The 13,264-nt window shown below is 39.5% G+C and overlaps 11 non-coding genes across 11 annotated transcripts; all 11 read right to left on the reverse strand.

Moving 5' to 3' along the window:
- Window positions 1–658: 658 nt before the first annotated feature.
- Window positions 659–777, reverse strand: LOC140033957 (5S ribosomal RNA). The gene has a single exon (XR_011837856.1). It is a non-coding gene; the product is annotated as a 5S ribosomal RNA (ribosomal RNA).
- Window positions 778–1,899: 1,122 nt separating this feature from the next.
- On the reverse strand, window positions 1,900–2,018 carry LOC140033958 (5S ribosomal RNA). The gene has a single exon (XR_011837857.1). It is a non-coding gene; the product is annotated as a 5S ribosomal RNA (ribosomal RNA).
- A 1,122-nt stretch (window positions 2,019–3,140) lies between these two features.
- On the reverse strand, window positions 3,141–3,259 carry LOC140033959 (5S ribosomal RNA). Its single transcript, XR_011837858.1, has one exon. It is a non-coding gene; the product is annotated as a 5S ribosomal RNA (ribosomal RNA).
- A 1,122-nt stretch (window positions 3,260–4,381) lies between these two features.
- On the reverse strand, window positions 4,382–4,500 carry LOC140033960 (5S ribosomal RNA). Its single transcript, XR_011837859.1, has one exon. It is a non-coding gene; the product is annotated as a 5S ribosomal RNA (ribosomal RNA).
- A 1,122-nt stretch (window positions 4,501–5,622) lies between these two features.
- LOC140033961 (5S ribosomal RNA) lies at window positions 5,623–5,741 on the reverse strand. Its single transcript, XR_011837860.1, has one exon. It is a non-coding gene; the product is annotated as a 5S ribosomal RNA (ribosomal RNA).
- Window positions 5,742–6,863: 1,122 nt separating this feature from the next.
- Window positions 6,864–6,982, reverse strand: LOC140033962 (5S ribosomal RNA). The gene has a single exon (XR_011837861.1). It is a non-coding gene; the product is annotated as a 5S ribosomal RNA (ribosomal RNA).
- Window positions 6,983–8,104: 1,122 nt separating this feature from the next.
- LOC140033963 (5S ribosomal RNA) lies at window positions 8,105–8,223 on the reverse strand. Its single transcript, XR_011837862.1, has one exon. It is a non-coding gene; the product is annotated as a 5S ribosomal RNA (ribosomal RNA).
- A 1,122-nt stretch (window positions 8,224–9,345) lies between these two features.
- Window positions 9,346–9,464, reverse strand: LOC140033964 (5S ribosomal RNA). Its single transcript, XR_011837863.1, has one exon. It is a non-coding gene; the product is annotated as a 5S ribosomal RNA (ribosomal RNA).
- A 1,122-nt stretch (window positions 9,465–10,586) lies between these two features.
- Window positions 10,587–10,705, reverse strand: LOC140033971 (5S ribosomal RNA). Its single transcript, XR_011837871.1, has one exon. It is a non-coding gene; the product is annotated as a 5S ribosomal RNA (ribosomal RNA).
- Window positions 10,706–11,827: 1,122 nt separating this feature from the next.
- On the reverse strand, window positions 11,828–11,946 carry LOC140033983 (5S ribosomal RNA). Its single transcript, XR_011837883.1, has one exon. It is a non-coding gene; the product is annotated as a 5S ribosomal RNA (ribosomal RNA).
- Window positions 11,947–13,068: 1,122 nt separating this feature from the next.
- On the reverse strand, window positions 13,069–13,187 carry LOC140033994 (5S ribosomal RNA). Its single transcript, XR_011837894.1, has one exon. It is a non-coding gene; the product is annotated as a 5S ribosomal RNA (ribosomal RNA).
- Window positions 13,188–13,264: the final 77 nt, after the last annotated feature.

A 13,264-nucleotide genomic window follows, 5' to 3' on the forward strand; every position in this document is an offset into this window, starting at 1 on the left:
CATAATCAAGTAATAAAAATTTAAATAAATGATTCCAAATCAAATCTAAAATAAATTAAACACCGTAAAAGTGTTTTATCCCAAGCAAAATATAAAATAAATTAAAACAATACAAAAGTGAAAAATAATATAATATATTATTTGTCCAAGTATAATAATTTCAACTTCACACAAATTAAATAAATTCGTTTAGGATTAAGTAATTAATGCCTTTGAAAAAAAGAATAACTTAGTTTAGTTAGATAAAATTATTTTTATGTTTATTAAATTATTTTTAATTCGTAAACGGGTCATATCGGGTCATATCAGGTCACCACGGGTTGACCCGAAATCGACCGGTTTTCTTTTCGGGTTCATCGGGTCCAACCCGATTCTGACCCGAATTCCCGAAACCTCAACCCAAACCCATTAATTTCGTGTTAGGTTCGTGTCGTGTCGAAAATTGCCACCCCTAGTTGCGGTGATACATTTGCGCCGACAAATTTGAGCGACGATCCGGGCTTTGATCGAGCCGTACCGTTCCTGATTTGTCTCGCGCCTTCAGATCCTCCTTCACGCTTCGACAAGAAGCAAAATATTAAGCAATCGTTCCGACGGAGCTAAATTACTACAGGATAAAGAACGAATAGGAAATTTGGATTTCGAAACAAAAAAGAGAGGGGTGCAACACGAGGACTTCCCAGGGGGTCACCCATCCTAGTACTACTCTCGCCCAAGCACGCTTAACTTCGGAGTTCTGATGGGATCCGGTGCATTAGTGCTGGTATGATCGCACCCGCCATGTTCCTTTCGCGTTATTCTTTTAAACTACCCCGTCCTGCGAAGCAGTGTGGCTTTTCTAGACCGAAATTCATTTTAAGCGTCAATTCAAGCATTTTCCTCTTATCCTTTTATTTATTTACTTTATATATTTTTTTGTTATTGATTTGCACCCTGTTTTTTTCCCTCATCCCGCAACTCTAAATTATCATGAAATCAATCCTTCACGCTTGCAGTTAGGGGTGGCAATTCGGGTCCAAATCAGGTTGGCGGGTCGGGTTCGGGTCAACAGACCCGCCAGAAAATCTGTTGACCCGAACCCCGACCCGCCAACCCGTGACGGGTCAGGTATGCTGACCCGGACCCGAAAATTTCAGGTTTACGGGGCGGCGGGTCGACCCGAAATGACCCGAAACTTAATTTTAATTTATTAATTTATCACTGTAATTTCTAATAAAATCAATTTCTCACAAAACTAATTACATAATCAAGTAATAAAAATTTAAATAAATGATTCCAAATCAAATCTAAAATAAATTAAACACCGTAAAAGTGTTTTATCCCAAGCAAAATATAAAATAAATTAAAACAATACAAAAGTGAAAAATAATATAATATATTATTTGTCCAAGTATAATAATTTCAACTTCACACAAATTAAATAAATTCGTTTAGGATTAAGTAATTAATGCCTTTGAAAAAAAGAATAACTTAGTTTAGTTAGATAAAATTATTTTTATGTTTATTAAATTATTTTTAATTCGTAAACGGGTCATATCGGGTCATATCAGGTCACCACGGGTTGACCCGAAATCGACCGGTTTTCTTTTCGGGTTCATCGGGTCCAACCCGATTCTGACCCGAATTCCCGAAACCTCAACCCAAACCCATTAATTTCGTGTTAGGTTCGTGTCGTGTCGAAAATTGCCACCCCTAGTTGCGGTGATACATTTGCGCCGACAAATTTGAGCGACGATCCGGGCTTTGATCGAGCCGTACCGTTCCTGATTTGTCTCGCGCCTTCAGATCCTCCTTCACGCTTCGACAAGAAGCAAAATATTAAGCAATCGTTCCGACGGAGCTAAATTACTACAGGATAAAGAACGAATAGGAAATTTGGATTTCGAAACAAAAAAGAGAGGGGTGCAACACGAGGACTTCCCAGGGGGTCACCCATCCTAGTACTACTCTCGCCCAAGCACGCTTAACTTCGGAGTTCTGATGGGATCCGGTGCATTAGTGCTGGTATGATCGCACCCGCCATGTTCCTTTCGCGTTATTCTTTTAAACTACCCCGTCCTGCGAAGCAGTGTGGCTTTTCTAGACCGAAATTCATTTTAAGCGTCAATTCAAGCATTTTCCTCTTATCCTTTTATTTATTTACTTTATATATTTTTTTGTTATTGATTTGCACCCTGTTTTTTTCCCTCATCCCGCAACTCTAAATTATCATGAAATCAATCCTTCACGCTTGCAGTTAGGGGTGGCAATTCGGGTCCAAATCAGGTTGGCGGGTCGGGTTCGGGTCAACAGACCCGCCAGAAAATCTGTTGACCCGAACCCCGACCCGCCAACCCGTGACGGGTCAGGTATGCTGACCCGGACCCGAAAATTTCAGGTTTACGGGGCGGCGGGTCGACCCGAAATGACCCGAAACTTAATTTTAATTTATTAATTTATCACTGTAATTTCTAATAAAATCAATTTCTCACAAAACTAATTACATAATCAAGTAATAAAAATTTAAATAAATGATTCCAAATCAAATCTAAAATAAATTAAACACCGTAAAAGTGTTTTATCCCAAGCAAAATATAAAATAAATTAAAACAATACAAAAGTGAAAAATAATATAATATATTATTTGTCCAAGTATAATAATTTCAACTTCACACAAATTAAATAAATTCGTTTAGGATTAAGTAATTAATGCCTTTGAAAAAAAGAATAACTTAGTTTAGTTAGATAAAATTATTTTTATGTTTATTAAATTATTTTTAATTCGTAAACGGGTCATATCGGGTCATATCAGGTCACCACGGGTTGACCCGAAATCGACCGGTTTTCTTTTCGGGTTCATCGGGTCCAACCCGATTCTGACCCGAATTCCCGAAACCTCAACCCAAACCCATTAATTTCGTGTTAGGTTCGTGTCGTGTCGAAAATTGCCACCCCTAGTTGCGGTGATACATTTGCGCCGACAAATTTGAGCGACGATCCGGGCTTTGATCGAGCCGTACCGTTCCTGATTTGTCTCGCGCCTTCAGATCCTCCTTCACGCTTCGACAAGAAGCAAAATATTAAGCAATCGTTCCGACGGAGCTAAATTACTACAGGATAAAGAACGAATAGGAAATTTGGATTTCGAAACAAAAAAGAGAGGGGTGCAACACGAGGACTTCCCAGGGGGTCACCCATCCTAGTACTACTCTCGCCCAAGCACGCTTAACTTCGGAGTTCTGATGGGATCCGGTGCATTAGTGCTGGTATGATCGCACCCGCCATGTTCCTTTCGCGTTATTCTTTTAAACTACCCCGTCCTGCGAAGCAGTGTGGCTTTTCTAGACCGAAATTCATTTTAAGCGTCAATTCAAGCATTTTCCTCTTATCCTTTTATTTATTTACTTTATATATTTTTTTGTTATTGATTTGCACCCTGTTTTTTTCCCTCATCCCGCAACTCTAAATTATCATGAAATCAATCCTTCACGCTTGCAGTTAGGGGTGGCAATTCGGGTCCAAATCAGGTTGGCGGGTCGGGTTCGGGTCAACAGACCCGCCAGAAAATCTGTTGACCCGAACCCCGACCCGCCAACCCGTGACGGGTCAGGTATGCTGACCCGGACCCGAAAATTTCAGGTTTACGGGGCGGCGGGTCGACCCGAAATGACCCGAAACTTAATTTTAATTTATTAATTTATCACTGTAATTTCTAATAAAATCAATTTCTCACAAAACTAATTACATAATCAAGTAATAAAAATTTAAATAAATGATTCCAAATCAAATCTAAAATAAATTAAACACCGTAAAAGTGTTTTATCCCAAGCAAAATATAAAATAAATTAAAACAATACAAAAGTGAAAAATAATATAATATATTATTTGTCCAAGTATAATAATTTCAACTTCACACAAATTAAATAAATTCGTTTAGGATTAAGTAATTAATGCCTTTGAAAAAAAGAATAACTTAGTTTAGTTAGATAAAATTATTTTTATGTTTATTAAATTATTTTTAATTCGTAAACGGGTCATATCGGGTCATATCAGGTCACCACGGGTTGACCCGAAATCGACCGGTTTTCTTTTCGGGTTCATCGGGTCCAACCCGATTCTGACCCGAATTCCCGAAACCTCAACCCAAACCCATTAATTTCGTGTTAGGTTCGTGTCGTGTCGAAAATTGCCACCCCTAGTTGCGGTGATACATTTGCGCCGACAAATTTGAGCGACGATCCGGGCTTTGATCGAGCCGTACCGTTCCTGATTTGTCTCGCGCCTTCAGATCCTCCTTCACGCTTCGACAAGAAGCAAAATATTAAGCAATCGTTCCGACGGAGCTAAATTACTACAGGATAAAGAACGAATAGGAAATTTGGATTTCGAAACAAAAAAGAGAGGGGTGCAACACGAGGACTTCCCAGGGGGTCACCCATCCTAGTACTACTCTCGCCCAAGCACGCTTAACTTCGGAGTTCTGATGGGATCCGGTGCATTAGTGCTGGTATGATCGCACCCGCCATGTTCCTTTCGCGTTATTCTTTTAAACTACCCCGTCCTGCGAAGCAGTGTGGCTTTTCTAGACCGAAATTCATTTTAAGCGTCAATTCAAGCATTTTCCTCTTATCCTTTTATTTATTTACTTTATATATTTTTTTGTTATTGATTTGCACCCTGTTTTTTTCCCTCATCCCGCAACTCTAAATTATCATGAAATCAATCCTTCACGCTTGCAGTTAGGGGTGGCAATTCGGGTCCAAATCAGGTTGGCGGGTCGGGTTCGGGTCAACAGACCCGCCAGAAAATCTGTTGACCCGAACCCCGACCCGCCAACCCGTGACGGGTCAGGTATGCTGACCCGGACCCGAAAATTTCAGGTTTACGGGGCGGCGGGTCGACCCGAAATGACCCGAAACTTAATTTTAATTTATTAATTTATCACTGTAATTTCTAATAAAATCAATTTCTCACAAAACTAATTACATAATCAAGTAATAAAAATTTAAATAAATGATTCCAAATCAAATCTAAAATAAATTAAACACCGTAAAAGTGTTTTATCCCAAGCAAAATATAAAATAAATTAAAACAATACAAAAGTGAAAAATAATATAATATATTATTTGTCCAAGTATAATAATTTCAACTTCACACAAATTAAATAAATTCGTTTAGGATTAAGTAATTAATGCCTTTGAAAAAAAGAATAACTTAGTTTAGTTAGATAAAATTATTTTTATGTTTATTAAATTATTTTTAATTCGTAAACGGGTCATATCGGGTCATATCAGGTCACCACGGGTTGACCCGAAATCGACCGGTTTTCTTTTCGGGTTCATCGGGTCCAACCCGATTCTGACCCGAATTCCCGAAACCTCAACCCAAACCCATTAATTTCGTGTTAGGTTCGTGTCGTGTCGAAAATTGCCACCCCTAGTTGCGGTGATACATTTGCGCCGACAAATTTGAGCGACGATCCGGGCTTTGATCGAGCCGTACCGTTCCTGATTTGTCTCGCGCCTTCAGATCCTCCTTCACGCTTCGACAAGAAGCAAAATATTAAGCAATCGTTCCGACGGAGCTAAATTACTACAGGATAAAGAACGAATAGGAAATTTGGATTTCGAAACAAAAAAGAGAGGGGTGCAACACGAGGACTTCCCAGGGGGTCACCCATCCTAGTACTACTCTCGCCCAAGCACGCTTAACTTCGGAGTTCTGATGGGATCCGGTGCATTAGTGCTGGTATGATCGCACCCGCCATGTTCCTTTCGCGTTATTCTTTTAAACTACCCCGTCCTGCGAAGCAGTGTGGCTTTTCTAGACCGAAATTCATTTTAAGCGTCAATTCAAGCATTTTCCTCTTATCCTTTTATTTATTTACTTTATATATTTTTTTGTTATTGATTTGCACCCTGTTTTTTTCCCTCATCCCGCAACTCTAAATTATCATGAAATCAATCCTTCACGCTTGCAGTTAGGGGTGGCAATTCGGGTCCAAATCAGGTTGGCGGGTCGGGTTCGGGTCAACAGACCCGCCAGAAAATCTGTTGACCCGAACCCCGACCCGCCAACCCGTGACGGGTCAGGTATGCTGACCCGGACCCGAAAATTTCAGGTTTACGGGGCGGCGGGTCGACCCGAAATGACCCGAAACTTAATTTTAATTTATTAATTTATCACTGTAATTTCTAATAAAATCAATTTCTCACAAAACTAATTACATAATCAAGTAATAAAAATTTAAATAAATGATTCCAAATCAAATCTAAAATAAATTAAACACCGTAAAAGTGTTTTATCCCAAGCAAAATATAAAATAAATTAAAACAATACAAAAGTGAAAAATAATATAATATATTATTTGTCCAAGTATAATAATTTCAACTTCACACAAATTAAATAAATTCGTTTAGGATTAAGTAATTAATGCCTTTGAAAAAAAGAATAACTTAGTTTAGTTAGATAAAATTATTTTTATGTTTATTAAATTATTTTTAATTCGTAAACGGGTCATATCGGGTCATATCAGGTCACCACGGGTTGACCCGAAATCGACCGGTTTTCTTTTCGGGTTCATCGGGTCCAACCCGATTCTGACCCGAATTCCCGAAACCTCAACCCAAACCCATTAATTTCGTGTTAGGTTCGTGTCGTGTCGAAAATTGCCACCCCTAGTTGCGGTGATACATTTGCGCCGACAAATTTGAGCGACGATCCGGGCTTTGATCGAGCCGTACCGTTCCTGATTTGTCTCGCGCCTTCAGATCCTCCTTCACGCTTCGACAAGAAGCAAAATATTAAGCAATCGTTCCGACGGAGCTAAATTACTACAGGATAAAGAACGAATAGGAAATTTGGATTTCGAAACAAAAAAGAGAGGGGTGCAACACGAGGACTTCCCAGGGGGTCACCCATCCTAGTACTACTCTCGCCCAAGCACGCTTAACTTCGGAGTTCTGATGGGATCCGGTGCATTAGTGCTGGTATGATCGCACCCGCCATGTTCCTTTCGCGTTATTCTTTTAAACTACCCCGTCCTGCGAAGCAGTGTGGCTTTTCTAGACCGAAATTCATTTTAAGCGTCAATTCAAGCATTTTCCTCTTATCCTTTTATTTATTTACTTTATATATTTTTTTGTTATTGATTTGCACCCTGTTTTTTTCCCTCATCCCGCAACTCTAAATTATCATGAAATCAATCCTTCACGCTTGCAGTTAGGGGTGGCAATTCGGGTCCAAATCAGGTTGGCGGGTCGGGTTCGGGTCAACAGACCCGCCAGAAAATCTGTTGACCCGAACCCCGACCCGCCAACCCGTGACGGGTCAGGTATGCTGACCCGGACCCGAAAATTTCAGGTTTACGGGGCGGCGGGTCGACCCGAAATGACCCGAAACTTAATTTTAATTTATTAATTTATCACTGTAATTTCTAATAAAATCAATTTCTCACAAAACTAATTACATAATCAAGTAATAAAAATTTAAATAAATGATTCCAAATCAAATCTAAAATAAATTAAACACCGTAAAAGTGTTTTATCCCAAGCAAAATATAAAATAAATTAAAACAATACAAAAGTGAAAAATAATATAATATATTATTTGTCCAAGTATAATAATTTCAACTTCACACAAATTAAATAAATTCGTTTAGGATTAAGTAATTAATGCCTTTGAAAAAAAGAATAACTTAGTTTAGTTAGATAAAATTATTTTTATGTTTATTAAATTATTTTTAATTCGTAAACGGGTCATATCGGGTCATATCAGGTCACCACGGGTTGACCCGAAATCGACCGGTTTTCTTTTCGGGTTCATCGGGTCCAACCCGATTCTGACCCGAATTCCCGAAACCTCAACCCAAACCCATTAATTTCGTGTTAGGTTCGTGTCGTGTCGAAAATTGCCACCCCTAGTTGCGGTGATACATTTGCGCCGACAAATTTGAGCGACGATCCGGGCTTTGATCGAGCCGTACCGTTCCTGATTTGTCTCGCGCCTTCAGATCCTCCTTCACGCTTCGACAAGAAGCAAAATATTAAGCAATCGTTCCGACGGAGCTAAATTACTACAGGATAAAGAACGAATAGGAAATTTGGATTTCGAAACAAAAAAGAGAGGGGTGCAACACGAGGACTTCCCAGGGGGTCACCCATCCTAGTACTACTCTCGCCCAAGCACGCTTAACTTCGGAGTTCTGATGGGATCCGGTGCATTAGTGCTGGTATGATCGCACCCGCCATGTTCCTTTCGCGTTATTCTTTTAAACTACCCCGTCCTGCGAAGCAGTGTGGCTTTTCTAGACCGAAATTCATTTTAAGCGTCAATTCAAGCATTTTCCTCTTATCCTTTTATTTATTTACTTTATATATTTTTTTGTTATTGATTTGCACCCTGTTTTTTTCCCTCATCCCGCAACTCTAAATTATCATGAAATCAATCCTTCACGCTTGCAGTTAGGGGTGGCAATTCGGGTCCAAATCAGGTTGGCGGGTCGGGTTCGGGTCAACAGACCCGCCAGAAAATCTGTTGACCCGAACCCCGACCCGCCAACCCGTGACGGGTCAGGTATGCTGACCCGGACCCGAAAATTTCAGGTTTACGGGGCGGCGGGTCGACCCGAAATGACCCGAAACTTAATTTTAATTTATTAATTTATCACTGTAATTTCTAATAAAATCAATTTCTCACAAAACTAATTACATAATCAAGTAATAAAAATTTAAATAAATGATTCCAAATCAAATCTAAAATAAATTAAACACCGTAAAAGTGTTTTATCCCAAGCAAAATATAAAATAAATTAAAACAATACAAAAGTGAAAAATAATATAATATATTATTTGTCCAAGTATAATAATTTCAACTTCACACAAATTAAATAAATTCGTTTAGGATTAAGTAATTAATGCCTTTGAAAAAAAGAATAACTTAGTTTAGTTAGATAAAATTATTTTTATGTTTATTAAATTATTTTTAATTCGTAAACGGGTCATATCGGGTCATATCAGGTCACCACGGGTTGACCCGAAATCGACCGGTTTTCTTTTCGGGTTCATCGGGTCCAACCCGATTCTGACCCGAATTCCCGAAACCTCAACCCAAACCCATTAATTTCGTGTTAGGTTCGTGTCGTGTCGAAAATTGCCACCCCTAGTTGCGGTGATACATTTGCGCCGACAAATTTGAGCGACGATCCGGGCTTTGATCGAGCCGTACCGTTCCTGATTTGTCTCGCGCCTTCAGATCCTCCTTCACGCTTCGACAAGAAGCAAAATATTAAGCAATCGTTCCGACGGAGCTAAATTACTACAGGATAAAGAACGAATAGGAAATTTGGATTTCGAAACAAAAAAGAGAGGGGTGCAACACGAGGACTTCCCAGGGGGTCACCCATCCTAGTACTACTCTCGCCCAAGCACGCTTAACTTCGGAGTTCTGATGGGATCCGGTGCATTAGTGCTGGTATGATCGCACCCGCCATGTTCCTTTCGCGTTATTCTTTTAAACTACCCCGTCCTGCGAAGCAGTGTGGCTTTTCTAGACCGAAATTCATTTTAAGCGTCAATTCAAGCATTTTCCTCTTATCCTTTTATTTATTTACTTTATATATTTTTTTGTTATTGATTTGCACCCTGTTTTTTTCCCTCATCCCGCAACTCTAAATTATCATGAAATCAATCCTTCACGCTTGCAGTTAGGGGTGGCAATTCGGGTCCAAATCAGGTTGGCGGGTCGGGTTCGGGTCAACAGACCCGCCAGAAAATCTGTTGACCCGAACCCCGACCCGCCAACCCGTGACGGGTCAGGTATGCTGACCCGGACCCGAAAATTTCAGGTTTACGGGGCGGCGGGTCGACCCGAAATGACCCGAAACTTAATTTTAATTTATTAATTTATCACTGTAATTTCTAATAAAATCAATTTCTCACAAAACTAATTACATAATCAAGTAATAAAAATTTAAATAAATGATTCCAAATCAAATCTAAAATAAATTAAACACCGTAAAAGTGTTTTATCCCAAGCAAAATATAAAATAAATTAAAACAATACAAAAGTGAAAAATAATATAATATATTATTTGTCCAAGTATAATAATTTCAACTTCACACAAATTAAATAAATTCGTTTAGGATTAAGTAATTAATGCCTTTGAAAAAAAGAATAACTTAGTTTAGTTAGATAAAATTATTTTTATGTTTATTAAATTATTTTTAATTCGTAAACGGGTCATATCGGGTCATATCAGGTCACCACGGGTTGACCCGAAATCGACCGGTTTTCTTTTCGGGTTCATCGGGTCCAACCCGATTCTGACCCGAATTCCCGAAACCTCAACCCAAACCCATTAATTTCGTGTTAGGTTCGTGTCGTGTCGAAAATTGCCACCCCTAGTTGCGGTGATACATTTGCGCCGACAAATTTGAGCGACGATCCGGGCTTTGATCGAGCCGTACCGTTCCTGATTTGTCTCGCGCCTTCAGATCCTCCTTCACGCTTCGACAAGAAGCAAAATATTAAGCAATCGTTCCGACGGAGCTAAATTACTACAGGATAAAGAACGAATAGGAAATTTGGATTTCGAAACAAAAAAGAGAGGGGTGCAACACGAGGACTTCCCAGGGGGTCACCCATCCTAGTACTACTCTCGCCCAAGCACGCTTAACTTCGGAGTTCTGATGGGATCCGGTGCATTAGTGCTGGTATGATCGCACCCGCCATGTTCCTTTCGCGTTATTCTTTTAAACTACCCCGTCCTGCGAAGCAGTGTGGCTTTTCTAGACCGAAATTCATTTTAAGCGTCAATTCAAGCATTTTCCTCTTATCCTTTTATTTATTTACTTTATATATTTTTTTGTTATTGATTTGCACCCTGTTTTTTTCCCTCATCCCGCAACTCTAAATTATCATGAAATCAATCCTTCACGCTTGCAGTTAGGGGTGGCAATTCGGGTCCAAATCAGGTTGGCGGGTCGGGTTCGGGTCAACAGACCCGCCAGAAAATCTGTTGACCCGAACCCCGACCCGCCAACCCGTGACGGGTCAGGTATGCTGACCCGGACCCGAAAATTTCAGGTTTACGGGGCGGCGGGTCGACCCGAAATGACCCGAAACTTAATTTTAATTTATTAATTTATCACTGTAATTTCTAATAAAATCAATTTCTCACAAAACTAATTACATAATCAAGTAATAAAAATTTAAATAAATGATTCCAAATCAAATCTAAAATAAATTAAACACCGTAAAAGTGTTTTATCCCAAGCAAAATATAAAATAAATTAAAACAATACAAAAGTGAAAAATAATATAATATATTATTTGTCCAAGTATAATAATTTCAACTTCACACAAATTAAATAAATTCGTTTAGGATTAAGTAATTAATGCCTTTGAAAAAAAGAATAACTTAGTTTAGTTAGATAAAATTATTTTTATGTTTATTAAATTATTTTTAATTCGTAAACGGGTCATATCGGGTCATATCAGGTCACCACGGGTTGACCCGAAATCGACCGGTTTTCTTTTCGGGTTCATCGGGTCCAACCCGATTCTGACCCGAATTCCCGAAACCTCAACCCAAACCCATTAATTTCGTGTTAGGTTCGTGTCGTGTCGAAAATTGCCACCCCTAGTTGCGGTGATACATTTGCGCCGACAAATTTGAGCGACGATCCGGGCTTTGATCGAGCCGTACCGTTCCTGATTTGTCTCGCGCCTTCAGATCCTCCTTCACGCTTCGACAAGAAGCAAAATATTAAGCAATCGTTCCGACGGAGCTAAATTACTACAGGATAAAGAACGAATAGGAAATTTGGATTTCGAAACAAAAAAGAGAGGGGTGCAACACGAGGACTTCCCAGGGGGTCACCCATCCTAGTACTACTCTCGCCCAAGCACGCTTAACTTCGGAGTTCTGATGGGATCCGGTGCATTAGTGCTGGTATGATCGCACCCGCCATGTTCCTTTCGCGTTATTCTTTTAAACTACCCCGTCCTGCGAAGCAGTGTGGCTTTTCTAGACCGAAATTCATTTTAAGCGTCAATTCAAGCATTTTCCTCTTATCCTTTTATTTATTTACTTTATATATTTTTTTGTTATTGATTTGCACCCTGTTTTTTTCCCTCATCCCGCAACTCTAAATTATCATGAAATCAATCCTTCACGCTTGCAGTTAGGGGTGGCAATTCGGGTCCAAATCAGGTTGGCGGGTCGGGTTCGGGTCAACAGACCCGCCAGAAAATCTGTTGACCCGAACCCCGACCCGCCAACCCGTGACGGGTCAGGTATGCTGACCCGGACCCGAAAATTTCAGGTTTACGGGGCGGCGGGTCGACCCGAAATGACCCGAAACTTAATTTTAATTTATTAATTTATCACTGTAATTTCTAATAAAATCAATTTCTCACAAAACTAATTACATAATCAAGTAATAAAAATTTAAATAAATGATTCCAAATCAAATCTAAAATAAATTAAACACCGTAAAAGTGTTTTATCCCAAGCAAAATATAAAATAAATTAAAACAATACAAAAGTGAAAAATAATATAATATATTATTTGTCCAAGTATAATAATTTCAACTTCACACAAATTAAATAAATTCGTTTAGGATTAAGTAATTAATGCCTTTGAAAAAAAGAATAACTTAGTTTAGTTAGATAAAATTATTTTTATGTTTATTAAATTATTTTTAATTCGTAAACGGGTCATATCGGGTCATATCAGGTCACCACGGGTTGACCCGAAATCGACCGGTTTTCTTTTCGGGTTCATCGGGTCCAACCCGATTCTGACCCGAATTCCCGAAACCTCAACCCAAACCCATTAATTTCGTGTTAGGTTCGTGTCGTGTCGAAAATTGCCACCCCTAGTTGCGGTGATACATTTGCGCCGACAAATTTGAGCGACGATCCGGGCTTTGATCGAGCCGTACCGTTCCTGATTTGTCTCGCGCCTTCAGATCCTCCTTCACGCTTCGACAAGAAGCAAAATATTAAGCAATCGTTCCGACGGAGCTAAATTACTACAGGATAAAGAACGAATAGGAAATTTGGATTTCGAAACAAAAAAGAGAGGGGTGCAACACGAGGACTTCCCAGGGGGTCACCCATCCTAGTACTACTCTCGCCCAAGCACGCTTAACTTCGGAGTTCTGATGGGATCCGGTGCATTAGTGCTGGTATGATCGCACCCGCCATGTTCCTTTCGCGTTATTCTTTTAAACTACCCCGTCCTGCGAAGCAGTGTGGCTTTTCTAGACCGAAATTCAT

Source organism: Coffea arabica, unplaced genomic scaffold, assembly GCF_036785885.1.
Source record: "Coffea arabica cultivar ET-39 unplaced genomic scaffold, Coffea Arabica ET-39 HiFi ptg000200l, whole genome shotgun sequence".
Classification (NCBI taxonomy): Eukaryota; Viridiplantae; Streptophyta; class Magnoliopsida; order Gentianales; family Rubiaceae; genus Coffea; species Coffea arabica.